The following is a 13,261-nucleotide window of genomic DNA, read 5'->3' on the forward strand; positions in this document are numbered from 1 at the left end:
AACCTCTCATGTGACAGGCATGTTGCAGCCTGGAGCAGACACCTGTAAAAATACTAGACAGAACCCGTTTCTCACACTACCCACAGAGCCTCAGCTTAGAAACAATCAGTTCAAAATCAACTAACCCCTCAAGCTGTTTCATACTTTACCGTACAGTGCCTTGTTCATCTGCCAGTTCACTGCCCCATTTAGTCTCATTATATTTGAGGCGGCACAACTTACAGGCTCAACTGCCATACTCTGCTCACCTTCACAATGTGGAGTGGATCTCCTTGGCTATGGGAGCCCTTCACATCCAGTTTACTCGCCTTGGTTCCACAGGTGTGGAGGGGAGGGGCCTGTGTTCATCAGCTTCATTCATTCGCAGATCTCCATAACTCTCCAAAGCCCTGGACTTTCAGTTCAACTGAAGCTCTGTCCCTCGTGCAATGGCCCACTATGATATTTCCAATGTCCTTGTGCTGAGTAACCGGGAGAGCTGATCTGCAGGATGTCAATTGCATGAGTTACCGCCAACTGTGCCTGATGTTTACGTCCCTTTATGTGTAAAGTTTTTCTGTAAATGTATCACAACTGAAACTACTGTCCATCTCACCCAAGCCCCAGTCAAACCTAACAAGCTCCTTGTGTGATTCTTCAATCCAGCATAGAGAGGTTTGATGTTGGACATTAAATGAACTGTGGTTAAAATATGGGGACTCTCTGTCCACAAAATTAAAACAACTAACTCCATCACTGGGTCTACTCATCTCTTCACTTTCTCACAAGGGAAAACCTTGCATAAATATTCACTGATCCCTAAATGTTATTCAATCCAGACCTGCAGTTGTATTCCCTAACCCCACCCCACTCCCCCACTCCAGCAGGGAGGAAGTAATAGTACATGTACAGGTAGGCTTGCTTTTTGCAAAGGGAACATTCACATTAATGACCTGAGAGTTTAAGAGGAAAACACTCAGGAAGAAAGGGGAAAGAATAACAATAAGACAACATATTATAGGGCTAAGATTAGTCACATGTATGCACCTTTCCTGAACCACAAAAGGTCAAGGGGTCCTGAATACCTGCCACCCCACTTCAGTCCCATGTTCCCTGCCTCTGGAGAACTGCCTGGCACAGCACAGCGGCTGGGATCATTCTCATCACCATAAATGAGGCAGGTTTTATTTTCCCAAACTCAACAGATCAGGTAATAAACAAACTCCCCCTGCAGCTGGAGTCATGCCAGGTAACCCAATGTCCCTTCCAGTCTCTCCACATGATCGATTTGCTCAGGTAACCCAATGGTTCCTGACTGTCTCCCACATTAGAATGGTATAGTGCAAAATGAAGCCATTCGGTGCATCATGTCTGTGGCGGCTCTGTTAAAACTATTCAATTTTTGCATTCCAGATCACAACAAATTGCTGCATAAGAGAAATAGTTTACTAATGCTGCCTCTGGCTTCTTTGTCGACCATTTTTCAAATCTTTATCCTCTGGTTACCGATTTTTCTCCAGCTGGAAATTGCTTCTCCTTACTTACTCTATCACAACCAATCACGATTTTGAACATCTCCATTAAATCTCATTTTAACCTTCTCTGCTCTAAGGAGAACAATCTCCGTTTCTGCAGTCTCTCCACATAACTAAAGCCCCTCAAGCCTGACACCATTCTAGTAAACCTCTCTGCGCCCTCTCCAAAGCCTGTGCCCAGAATTGGACATAATATTTCAGCTGAGGTCCAGCCAGTGCTTTATAAAGGTTTCTTTTTTTTTTAAATCATTGCTTCTATTAATAAATCCAAAGAGCTCTTTTTTTTGAAGAAAAAAACCTTCTCAACTGGTCCTGCCAAAGATTTACGTACCTGCACCCTCGGGTTTCTCTGTTTCTGCGCCTCCATTAAAATTGTACCACACCGCTTATATTGCCCCTCCTCAATTTCTTACCAAAATGTACCATTTCACACCTGTCTGCATTCAAATATTATCTACTAGGTGTCTGTCTATTTCGCCTGTCTATGTCTTCCTGTAGCCTTTTAATAATCTCCTCACTGTTTACAACCAGGTGTTAAAAGTTGTATTCATAATCCTTCAAAATTTTGCGCTGTATACCCATTAGTATAGATCAAAAGGAGCTCCAGTCCTTGTACCTACCTGTAAGGAATATCACGGTATATACCCCCAACCAGACCAAAATAGCAACAGCTCATCACTGCTCTCTGCTTTGTCAAGCAATTTCATATTCATGTTGCCAATGTCCCTTTAATCCAATGGGCTTTAATTTTGCTAACAAGTCCATTATGTGGTGCTTTGTCAAACCTTTTTTGAAAAGTCCATATTCACAACACCAGCTACACTACCTTCCATCAACCCTCTCCATTACATCAACAAAGAACTCAATCAAGTTAGTCAAACATGATTTGTCTTTCAAAAAATCCACGCAGATTGTTATTCAGTCCATTATCCAATCACACAGGTAACCTGATGGTCCCGACTATCTGTCCAAATGCTTCAGTCATCGGGACTGCCACTCTGGGGTTGGGAAAGGAGTTGAGTGGAGGTGGACAAATGGTAATGACAGGCCATACCCCAGTCCGACTCTTATTATGGGCATCAAATTCTCTAGTACTGATGCAAAGCTGATCTTGCAACCAGACACACTGTGGCACCAACTAACCACCAAGGTTAAAAGCTCAGTGTCCATTAAGTATTATATCTGACCTCTTCCAACAAGATTAGGAAATTTGAAATGTTCAGCAATATACTCACTGAATGACATAATTCATTAAGATAAAAGCAAAACACTGCAGATGCTGGAAATCTGAAACAAAAACAGAAAATGCGGGAAAAACTCAGCAGGTCTAGCAGCATCTGTGGAGAGAAAGACAGAGTTGACATTTTAAGTCCTTCTCTCCACAGATGCTGTTAGACCTGCTGAGTTTTTCCAGCATTTTCTGTTTTTGTGACATAATTCATTGCACTACAGGGATGAGCTATCAGGGCAGGGGGCAGCTTTCTTGCTCCTCTTTCCTGATCAACGACAGCAAGAGGGATGGCAATTTTCCAAAACCAAGTTTGGATCAATCTAAAGGAATAATTCTTCTATCCAGTGACGCTATTAGCAGGAATGTTTCCCCAGCCCCACCCCCATATCGATTGTCATCTGGGCTCACATAATGGTGACTCCAATTGACCTCAGGGTGGGCTGGGAGCAGGGGTTGAAAACTGGAACCAAACAAAAGGTTTGTAAATTCACAGGAATGTTCAGCAAGCAACTAACACTCGGTTTTCTTGTGCCTGTAGAACAAGAGCCACAAGCTCCGAATTGCGTAGCAACATAAAAGAACATCTGCCTCAAGGCTGAAAGTTTAACCACTAAGCACATTTTCCACTCTTAAGTGACTTTTACTCACATTCTAATCCATTTTTCAATTTATTACAGACTCCTAAGCCCAGGGCAGCCCAAGGGGGGAGTTGTGTCACTCAGCCCAGGGTACCCAGGGTTACTATGCTCCTCAGCCCAGGGCAGCACACAGGATTCCTACCTTATCTCAACTTCTCAGTTCCTTTCTGATGTTGCTAAAGAAATCCAAATAAAACAGTTAACGTCATAAGACGCAGGATTTCTGTGCCAGGCTCTGATTGACGAACAGAACACGAACTCTCACTCAGAGTTTACTCGGCACGCCCATTACTGCTGCTCGTCAGCTATCTCAACAATGCAACTCCACTAGTTTCTTCCACTCCCACCTGACACACTCTGTCCAATGAATGTTCCTGCCTTCACAATGCCTCAGGGAATGAGATGGAACTTTGATCCCATCTTTGGAAAGAACTGAACGCCACCCAGATCGTCAGCCTTTCCCACAAACTCAAAGGTAAGATGAGTATCAGTGGTCATATGCAGAGTTATCAAATCCCTCAGTCAATGCCCAAAATTAATCCTCTGTACCACATCCCACTTAATCCAGCAATTTACAATGCAGTCAAACTACCATCTGTCAGTTTAAACACACAGGTAAACAGCAACTTGTATTTAATAGAATAAAACATCCCAAGGCACTTCAGAGGAGCACTGAGGAATGACATTTAATACCGATCCACATTAGGATAGGTGACCAAAAGCTTCGTCAAAGAGGCAGGTATTAAGAAGTGTCTTAAAGAGGAGAGGAAGAGGAAGAGGTTTAGGGAGGAAATTCCACAGCCAAGGGCCTAGGCTACTGAAGGCACAGCCACTAATGGAGAAGCAATTAAAATCAGAATTGGTAGGGCAGTTTCCATTAATGGGTGGGAATCGGACAGCTTTCTGATCAAATCTGAAGTCAAGCAAGGCTGCCCTCTCCTCTGTCTGGTTAGTTGGCTCAGCAAAAGAATTGATTTTTTTTTTTTATTCGTCCATGGTATGGAGGCGTCACTGGCAAGGCGAGCATCTATTGCCCATCCCTAACTGCCCTGTTCAGAGGGCATTTAAGAGTCAACCACATTGCTGTGTGTCTGGAGTCACATTTAGGCCAGACAAAGTAAGGGCAGCAGATCTCCTTCCCTATTAGGACATTAGATACAGCACAATGGGCAGGATGCAAGCATAGGAGGGGTGACCATGCCAGGCAGTGGAGACACAGGTCAAAGCCTCCCTGTACTAGGACAAAGTTGCCGTCTTGGGCTTGGATCTGCTGTCGGTCAACAGATTGATGAGCATCTACAATCATTCATACTGGCCATGGAAGCCAAAGTAAATTGCAACAAGTGTGAAGCCATGTTCTTTGGGCACTGAGCTCACTATCACCCTTCACCATCAGGTCAGGTTACCTGAAGGCGCTGGAGCACGTGCCAAAATCTGGAGGAGCATATAGCCAACGTCGAACAGAAATTGGGCACGTGGAAGTGACACTTCCTCTCCATTGCAGGCAAGAACCTGGTCATCAGGTATGAGGTGCTCTCACTATTGCTGTATGTGGCACAGGGAGCCACCTTCTGTTTCATCTGGAGATCAAAATTAGACCGTGCCCAGAGAGGCTCCATTTACAAATCACTCGATAAAAGGAGATGAAAAGAATGCAGCCAATGTCACCCTCATCAGCTTTGTGCACGGATGCATCAAGCTATGTGTAGACCATCAGTGACAATTGATGTTTGCATACTATGTGTGGAGGCTCGAACTGTCCCCAGTGTTGCAAAGAATGGGTCTGATCACATTGTCACGGAATGCTTGCTCCAGTTAGTTGGACTGGGACATGTCACCTTCCCCTTGTGGAAAGGTTTATGCAGGAAAATACCTTTGACCACAATACATCAGGCAGTAGTCTGCACATAACACCTTGAGGCCCTGTGGGAAAAGAGAGATGGTGGATCCTGTCAGATGGTTCCCTGAGCAGACTGTCAGTCATTTGATATAATGCCTCATTCTGAGGACTTTCAAACAATCACCAAGATATAGTTTTTTTGGTGGTGAGAAGGGTCCTCCATTAGATCCTTCATACACACCTGGAGTCTTAGCACCACCATACGCTGTCCTTGAGGCAGCTGTGAAGAAGCGACTATTGCTCACCTCCTCTGGAACATGCCTTGGCAAATCAAGTCTGGAAGTGTTTTTTTTGTCAATGTTCATCCCAAGCAGTTCTGTAATGTATGACTCAGTGCTCTACGGGCTGTTCCCAGGGACACACACCAAGATAAATATCAAGTGCTGCTGGGAATCCATAAACTCGATGAAAGGTGCTCTTTAATCTGCCTGAACATAGCTTGTATTCCAACGTAAAGGGTTGTCCACAAACAAGTGCTGCAGTCTGGCACATTCCAAGGTCCAGGATTACCTGCTGGGGATTGTACTACAGCTTGCGGCAGATGCCACAGAGGCTTAAGCAAGGCCACAGTCTGAGGCCCTCCTGTCACAATACACCAAGGGGCTGGAATCCATGTAAAACCCCTTGGGCTGGATGTACCAGAGAATGGGAACAGAAATACCTGGAAAAACTCAGCAGGTCTGTACCAGAGAATGTTGGACATGAAATGTATATTGTACATGTAACCTGTAATTTAAGTACTGAGGCATCTCAAGAATGGCACATACTGTAAAGAAACTGAATTGTACTGCATTTTATGGAATATTAAATTTGAACTGTTATGTATTTTTACAAATTTTATGAATAAAATATATTTTGAAAAGAACATTAAAGTTGGGGTGCTTAAAAGGCCAGAATTGGAAGAGAAGAGGTATCTCAGTTGGAGATTAAATGAAGGAATCTGAAAATGAGGTTGAGATTTTAATTTCAAGGTTTGGCCAGACTGGGAACCAATGTACATCAGCAAGAACAGAGTTGATGGGTGGGCGGAACTTGGTACGAATTAGGATATGGGCAAAGTTTTGGACAAATTCAATTTTCCAAAGGGTGCAAGCAGAGCATTGGAATAGCCAAGGGTACATGTGAAAAAGTAAGGATTAAGGCTTTCAGCAGATGAAATTAGACAGGGTAGAGACAGGTGAAACGTGTGTGTGAAAGCAGGCAGTCTTTGTGATAACCGGATGAGAGTTCAGACGCTCAGCTCAGGATCAAATAAGACACCAAGGTGGTAAACGGTCTGGTTCAACCTCAGACAGAGGGTGCGGCTGGTGATTACGGAATGATGTTTGTTGTGGAAGAGGAGGCAACACCTTTGGTCTTCCCAATATTTAGTTGGGGGAAAGTTTTCCTCATTAATACTGGGTGTCAAATAAGCAGTGTGACAAATCAGAGGCAGTGGAAGGATTGAAAAGGAGGGCGGTGAGATAGAGCTAGTTGTGATCGGCGTACATGTGGAACCTGACGTGTTTCTGGATGATTCCCCCAATACATTCACTCCAATACCTGGACTAACCCCCAAATGAGGTCACAGCACTTGACGAAGCCCCCAAACTACACCAGCCCCCAATCCCGGCCAAACCACCACCCCCGCCAGCCAAACACCCAGGACACAGCACCCGGCCAAATCCCCAATCCCATTGCCCCCCACACCCCCCAGCTAAACTCCCAACCCAGGTATTTACAATAGATAGCCATAACCATCCTGGTCCAGCAGTGCCAGTTTGATGGCAGTGGTACTATCCCTGAGCAATGCAAGGAAATCTATTAATGCTAATAAGCAAGGGCAGTGCAGAAATTGCATAATTGGACCAATCACCACAATGCAGATCAAGGTGGTGGGCTTAATCAGAACCCACTTCTGTCCAGTACCAGTGGTATCAGCACAACTCAATCTATAATAACTTTCCAGGTAGAAGGCTTAACTACTGGCTATCGAGTTGTTTCCTCCTTTTGTCAAAAAGAGGGTATGGGTTTCTCTGGGCTTGCTAATGACCAGGAAAACAAGAGCAAAGGGAGTTTCTACGCAGATATACTCACTGACTATGCGCTCATGCCTGACCTCGTCACCGTTTGACCCACTTCCCATCCCACCATAACCAGTGGCATATCCAATCCAAACATACCCAGACAATAGATCTCCAACAACTGATTTGGCCCGATGGTGTTTTAACAGCACCTGTAGGACACGTCTGCCAAACGTACACCACTCCAGAAAGAAATTCCTCTGCTGGCATAAACCACTCTCGCTGATTTCTGTTTTTTTAAGTGTCAACCACAAATTGCAACTAGCTTTCCTCCAAACTGCAGAAGGTCAGAGGTTATCTGGGGATCAGAAACAAGAGAAGCAAAAGGTTTTTAAAAAATATCAAATTGCAGGCACAGAGATTCCCATTTGCAAATTATCATGTGCTTAAATCTCAAGGTCAACAGCTTTTCGTGCAACGAGTAAACAATAATAGGGAGGGCTGGAACAAAACGAGGCAAGAAATTAGGTGCCTAATTATCCACCAAGAATTTGTAAAGTGCAATTTGTTAAGAATGTATGTTTAAACACTGTTTTTAAAAAGGAACAATATGTAGTTTAAAAAGGCTGTTAATTTAGTAATTTAAGATTTCTTTAGATGGGCAGGAGGTGCAGGAAATTTCAAAAGTGAAATATTTTGGCAAATTTTAATTGCAGTTAAAAGGGAAAGAGAACTTTGGATGCAGCAAATAGAGGGCCTAATAATTTAATAGAGCCTTACTCCCAGAACTTAAAGTCAGAAGGGGAAAGCCCCATTTATCTTAGGTGAATTACCATGAAGCAAAGTTCAAAGTCATTCATTTCCTTTAATGAGGAGAGATGAAGGAAAAAAACTATTGGGAGGCGTTCACATTGAAGCAGCAGTCCTCCTATGCTGCCCTCTGGCTTGTTTACATGGTTACCGTGGGTCTCAAGGCTGCATCAAGCCATCTGTCTACATTAACCACTACAGGAAGCCATTCAGTAAAACACAAAACCAAACCAGTGTTTTACTCTGTTGTTGCAGTGTTTTCATTTCTGCAATGTGAGCTTCCTCCACTTGAGTCACTAGTGTTCACTCACTTCACTGGAGAACCAAGAGAATGAGATACACAACTGAAAAGTGGGGGTGCAGGGTGGGGTGGGGGTGCAGGGTGGGGTGGGGGGCAGTGACGAACATCAGCAACCTGCATTTATACTGAATCTACATTATAGTAAAGCATCCTAAGAGGCTTCACAAGAAAGTTATCAAAAAAAATTGGACACAGTCACAAAGAGATAGGCCATAGAGGAAAGAGTTGTAAAAGGAGAGACAAGTAGGGAGACAAAGAGGTTTAGGAATCGGCAACAGTGTGGATCCTGAACTGGGTCTCACTGAAACAGTGTTAAAATAGCACCATGATCACAAAGCACCTGAAATAAGACAATGTAAAATAAGGACCAACTGGTGCAGTGAATTAAACACTGAACTTTCCACCTCCAAGACCTGGGCTCAAATTCTGGGAGGAAAGTCTTCTCCCTTGCTGACTGCATTGACCTGCAAATCCAGATGGATACAAAATTATGAACCTCGCTTTAGGGCCACAAGGTCAGTCAATGAGGCAGAGACTCTACTGAGGTAGGTAGAGATGACAGACAGCACTGATGCATCAGATCAGAGAAGGAGCTTCAATCTGTGTTGGACAAAAACCCTTAGCCTGAGAACAAGCTTTTTCAGATAAATTTTCACCTAATCAGAAATGTTTTTAAATACCCAGTCAGGCTAAGATGTAGCATTCATGACTCCTCAGAAGTCCTTGCCCATATACAGCATGACCTGGACAACATTCAGGCTTGTGTTGATAAGTGGCAAGTAACATTTGTGCCACACAAGTGCCACGCAATGACCATCTCCAACAAGAGAGGATCCAACTATCTTCCCTTGACATTCGGTGGCATTACCATTACTGAATCCCACCATCAACATCCAGGGGGTTACCATTGACCAGAAACTGAACTGAATTCTGCGATGAATAACTCGTCTCCCGATTCCCTGAAGCCTGTTCACCATCCTCAAGGCACAAGTCAGGAGCACGATGGAATACTCTCCACTTGCCTGGATCAGTGAAGATTCCTCAATACTCAAGAAGCTCGACCGCATCCAAGAAAAAGCAGCCCACTTGATTGGGACCCCATTAGGATTGGGACCCCATTTGGATTGGCAGCTGTGCGTTAATGGAGGTTTCGTCACATGACTTTCCCCCATGCTCCAACCATTAGTTGGCCAACACTTCCATCCTCATGGCACACTGGAATTCCTATGCCAATTGGAAAGTAAAAAGCTGATTATCCAATCGGATGAAGCTTGACTGTCAGCCAAACAGCCTTTTATTTTCCATTTTCAATATTTTCATATCTGGTAAAGAAAAACATTCAAAGAAAACAACAGAAAAAAAACAATCTTTTTTCTCCAGGGTTGCACACAGCAGTATCCTGGAGATTGTTCTTCAATTCCTGGAGTCTCCAGGCCAATCCTGGACGGTGGCAACCCTACCCAATCCATACCTTAAACATTCACTCCCTCCACCACTGGCGCAAGCAATTGGCAGCAGTGTGTACCATCTACAAGATTCACTACAGCAACTTCCAAACCTGCAACCTCTACCACCTAGAAGGACAAGCACAGCAGATGCACGGGAACACCACCACCTGGAAGTTCCCCTTCAAATCACTCACCATCCTGACGTGGAAATAGATCACCGTTCCCTCACTATCGCTGGGTCAAAATCCTGGAACCCTCTCCCTAATAGCACTGTGGGTGTAATAAGCCACATGGGCTGCAGCGATTCAAGGCAGATGCTCACCACCATCTTCTCAAGGGCAATTAGGGTTAGCCAATAAATGCTGATCGTGCCAGCAATGCCCACATCCCATGCACCAATAAAAAAAAAACCACAAGGTGCAGTGCAGTTACACACTAAGCATCCATGTACACTCTGTGCTACACATCAAAAGGAGATGGTGGTTATAAAGGAAACAGACATTTCCCTCACAGCCTGCTTTGGGGCACAGACAGTTATTAAACCCGCATGCTCCAACTTAACAGTTATCTACAGTTTAAAAACAAAGCATTGAATTACTGATGTGCAACGATGGGAGCCCTTACCAGCCTAGTTTTACTGAAAACATCCAATAGAACAAGCCCCAATGTAACACTCCAGAGCACTCCGCCTTTCCACTCAGACTGGAATTATTTCAGTGAACTAAAGGCCACTTGACTTAATAAAAACAAGTGATATGGTCAGACAATTCAATCCAGAAATGCCCCTCTACACATACTCTTCACCCTAGTGCCCTTCCAACAATCGCAGCCTCCCATTGTCAACCTTAAAGTTCTCTACAAACATAGTTGGCTTTGGGGACAGTCCTGCACCACAGTAAGTGAACAATCAGCTGCAGATACCCATCTTCTGCCAATTCCCACCACCCACCCACAACTCCAACCCGCCATGGATAAACTAGATCCTAATTCCTGCTCCTCCCTTGGACAAATCTGCCCCAATCCTTCTCCAAACATGGAAAATCCAGCCCCTAATCTTCATCCTGGCCACAGATGATCCATCTCTAACTCTCACCTTGGCTACAACAAACCAGCCCCAACTCCTCATCCCACCCTTGGACAATCCAGCCCCTAATCCCCATCCTAGCCTGGACAATCCAGCCCCTAACCCCCATCCTGATGATCCACCTCTAACCACCCCCATCACCAACATGAATAATCCAGCAGTAAAGGAGTTATTTCCTTACGGAGTTTGATTAGAGCAGGTGGTGCCAAGTAGTAAAAACTGAAACCAGAAAGCTGTTGGTGTTCAATGACAAACTGCCAGAATGCAGCAAAAGCATTCCTGATAAAACAGAATTTAAGGCCACAGGGACCTGCTCACAATTAAAGTTCTTTACACAAAGTTCTATGACTAAAGGTGTCAACATTTACAACAGTGCCCCCCACTCCTTGAACTGCACTGGCTGCAACCTATGTGGTTGAATCCAACTGTATCAGATCTGTGGGAATGTGTTTCTAACCTGCACAGTTCACAAGGGAGCAATTAGTTCATCTTTCAATGGTCTGACTCAAAACTCGGTGGAGACAGAAGTCAGGTAACTAAAAGCAAGAGACTTTCTAACCATTTGTGCTCCCTTCCCCCACTGGTCTGCACTGAGAGCGTCAGTCTTAATCATTAGCCCATTTACTGAGATAATCTCATATGGGATTAATATTGACAGGCTTGTAGGGCACCTTTATTCTCTGTTTCAGCAGCTTTAACAGACATTTCCTTAGCCACTTCATGTTCAAACGAACCAGTGAGATAAAGGGAAAACCAGGAATACTGGAAGACAGGTAAAGAAAACATGCAGAAACTTGACAGATTAGTCATTTCCTGTGCTCGAATTCCAGACAGTACAATTCATCACGATTTATAATAGCTACCAGGCTTCATCACATACTCAGCACAGAGAGCGAGTGGCTAGTGCAGATTTAGTAACGAACAGGCAGAGTGGACCTTGAATATACAGCAGCAACATCTGTTCCCCTGTCTCTTCAATCAGTTTTCATGCAGCTGCAACATAGTCGGTTTGTGCGCAGCAGAAATGTTTGCTCCCTGTCTCTTCATTTGAACCCACATCAAAGCATTGCTCGGCCAGACTGATCCCAGGCTGGCAGCTCTGTTGGTGCAGGTCAAAGCACAAGCACAAGTAACATCAGCAATGCTGCAGTTATTGCAGCACTCACCTCGAACAGCAAAGGCAAGTTACCATTTAATCAGCCGAGTGCTTCAGTATCCCTAGTCTCATCCACACTGCACCTGAGGGACACTCAGATCATCTCTGCTGTATAACCAGTCACTATGTGCCTCAAGTGCCTGCAGCATTACTTTAATGAAATAACAAGGACAGACTGAAGAAATGTGGGCTTTTCAGTCTCAATAGGAGATGAGTGGCCTGAATGAGGGAAGGTGAGGACAAAGAATGGAGGTTTATATTTAGTATTATTAGAGTAGGAAGGTGGTGTCAACTCGATCAGGACCCTGCTTGAAGCTCCATTAGAGCAGGTTTACTGATGGGGTGTCAGATTTCTCACATGCCAGAATATACTGCAGTAACTCAGGGCGGTAAAAAGACCACTATAATCTACACTTAATCTCTCTGATACAACAATGGAACAGAGAAGGTGACAGGCTCTTCCCCTCTCCCATTTGCCAAACCACAGGGCATCACTGCATCATGTCAGGTCAGTGGCGTTTTCTTAAATAATTTGGGGGAAGGAGTCCAATTTAAGGGAGATGGTGGCGTAATGGTAATATAACTGGACTAGTAATCTAGAGGTAATCTGGGGACATGGATACAAATCCCACCAATGCAGCTGATGGAATTTAAATTCAGTTAACAAAATCTGGAATTGGAAACTATTCACAGTGACAGTGACCATGAAACTATCATTGATTGTCCTAAAAATCCATCTGGATCACTAAAGGAAATCTGCTGTCCTTACCTGGTCTGGCCTACATATGACCCCAGACTCAGCAATGTGGTTCACTCTTAATTGCCCTCTGAAATGGCCAAGCAAGCCATTCAATTCAAGGGTGATTAGGGATGGGCAACAAATGCAGGCCTTGTCAGTGACACCCACATCATATGAAAGAATAAATAAAAAAATTGACCCATGAGACTGTAAAACCATCAGGAAATTCCCAGAACTTGACCTTTCACCTGGACAAGCTTCATAATGACCTCGAGCCTGTGTTACGATCAGAGGGTAGATGAAATGCCTCCACCTAGCTCCACACTTGGAGATGAGTGGACCTCTGAGCAAAATACCCACAGGGTAAAGTAAGGGATGCCACAGTTTGGAGCTCCTGGAAATGAGGCGGCCTTGGGACGGTATGAGGAGTTTTAGCT

At 44.3% G+C, this 13,261-nt stretch overlaps 1 protein-coding gene across 5 annotated transcripts in view; it reads right to left on the minus strand.

Moving 5' to 3' along the window:
* The window catches only part of kifc3 (kinesin family member C3), a 52,559-nt gene that overhangs the window by 37,248 nt on the left and 2,050 nt on the right, over nt 1-13,261 (minus strand). For 4 of the 5 annotated variants that reach the window (XM_078544036.1, XM_078544032.1, XM_078544035.1 and 1 more), the window contains exon 2: nt 249-483. The gene's annotated coding sequence lies outside the window, so the exon portion shown is untranslated. Of the gene's footprint in view, nt 1-248; nt 484-3,525; nt 3,652-13,261 lie in introns of those variants that run through there. The other variant, XM_078544033.1, reaches the window with a different exon arrangement.

The sequence above is a fragment of the Cetorhinus maximus genome, chromosome 6 (assembly GCF_964194155.1).
Source record: "Cetorhinus maximus chromosome 6, sCetMax3.hap1.1, whole genome shotgun sequence".
NCBI lineage: Eukaryota > Metazoa > Chordata > Chondrichthyes > Lamniformes > Cetorhinidae > Cetorhinus > Cetorhinus maximus.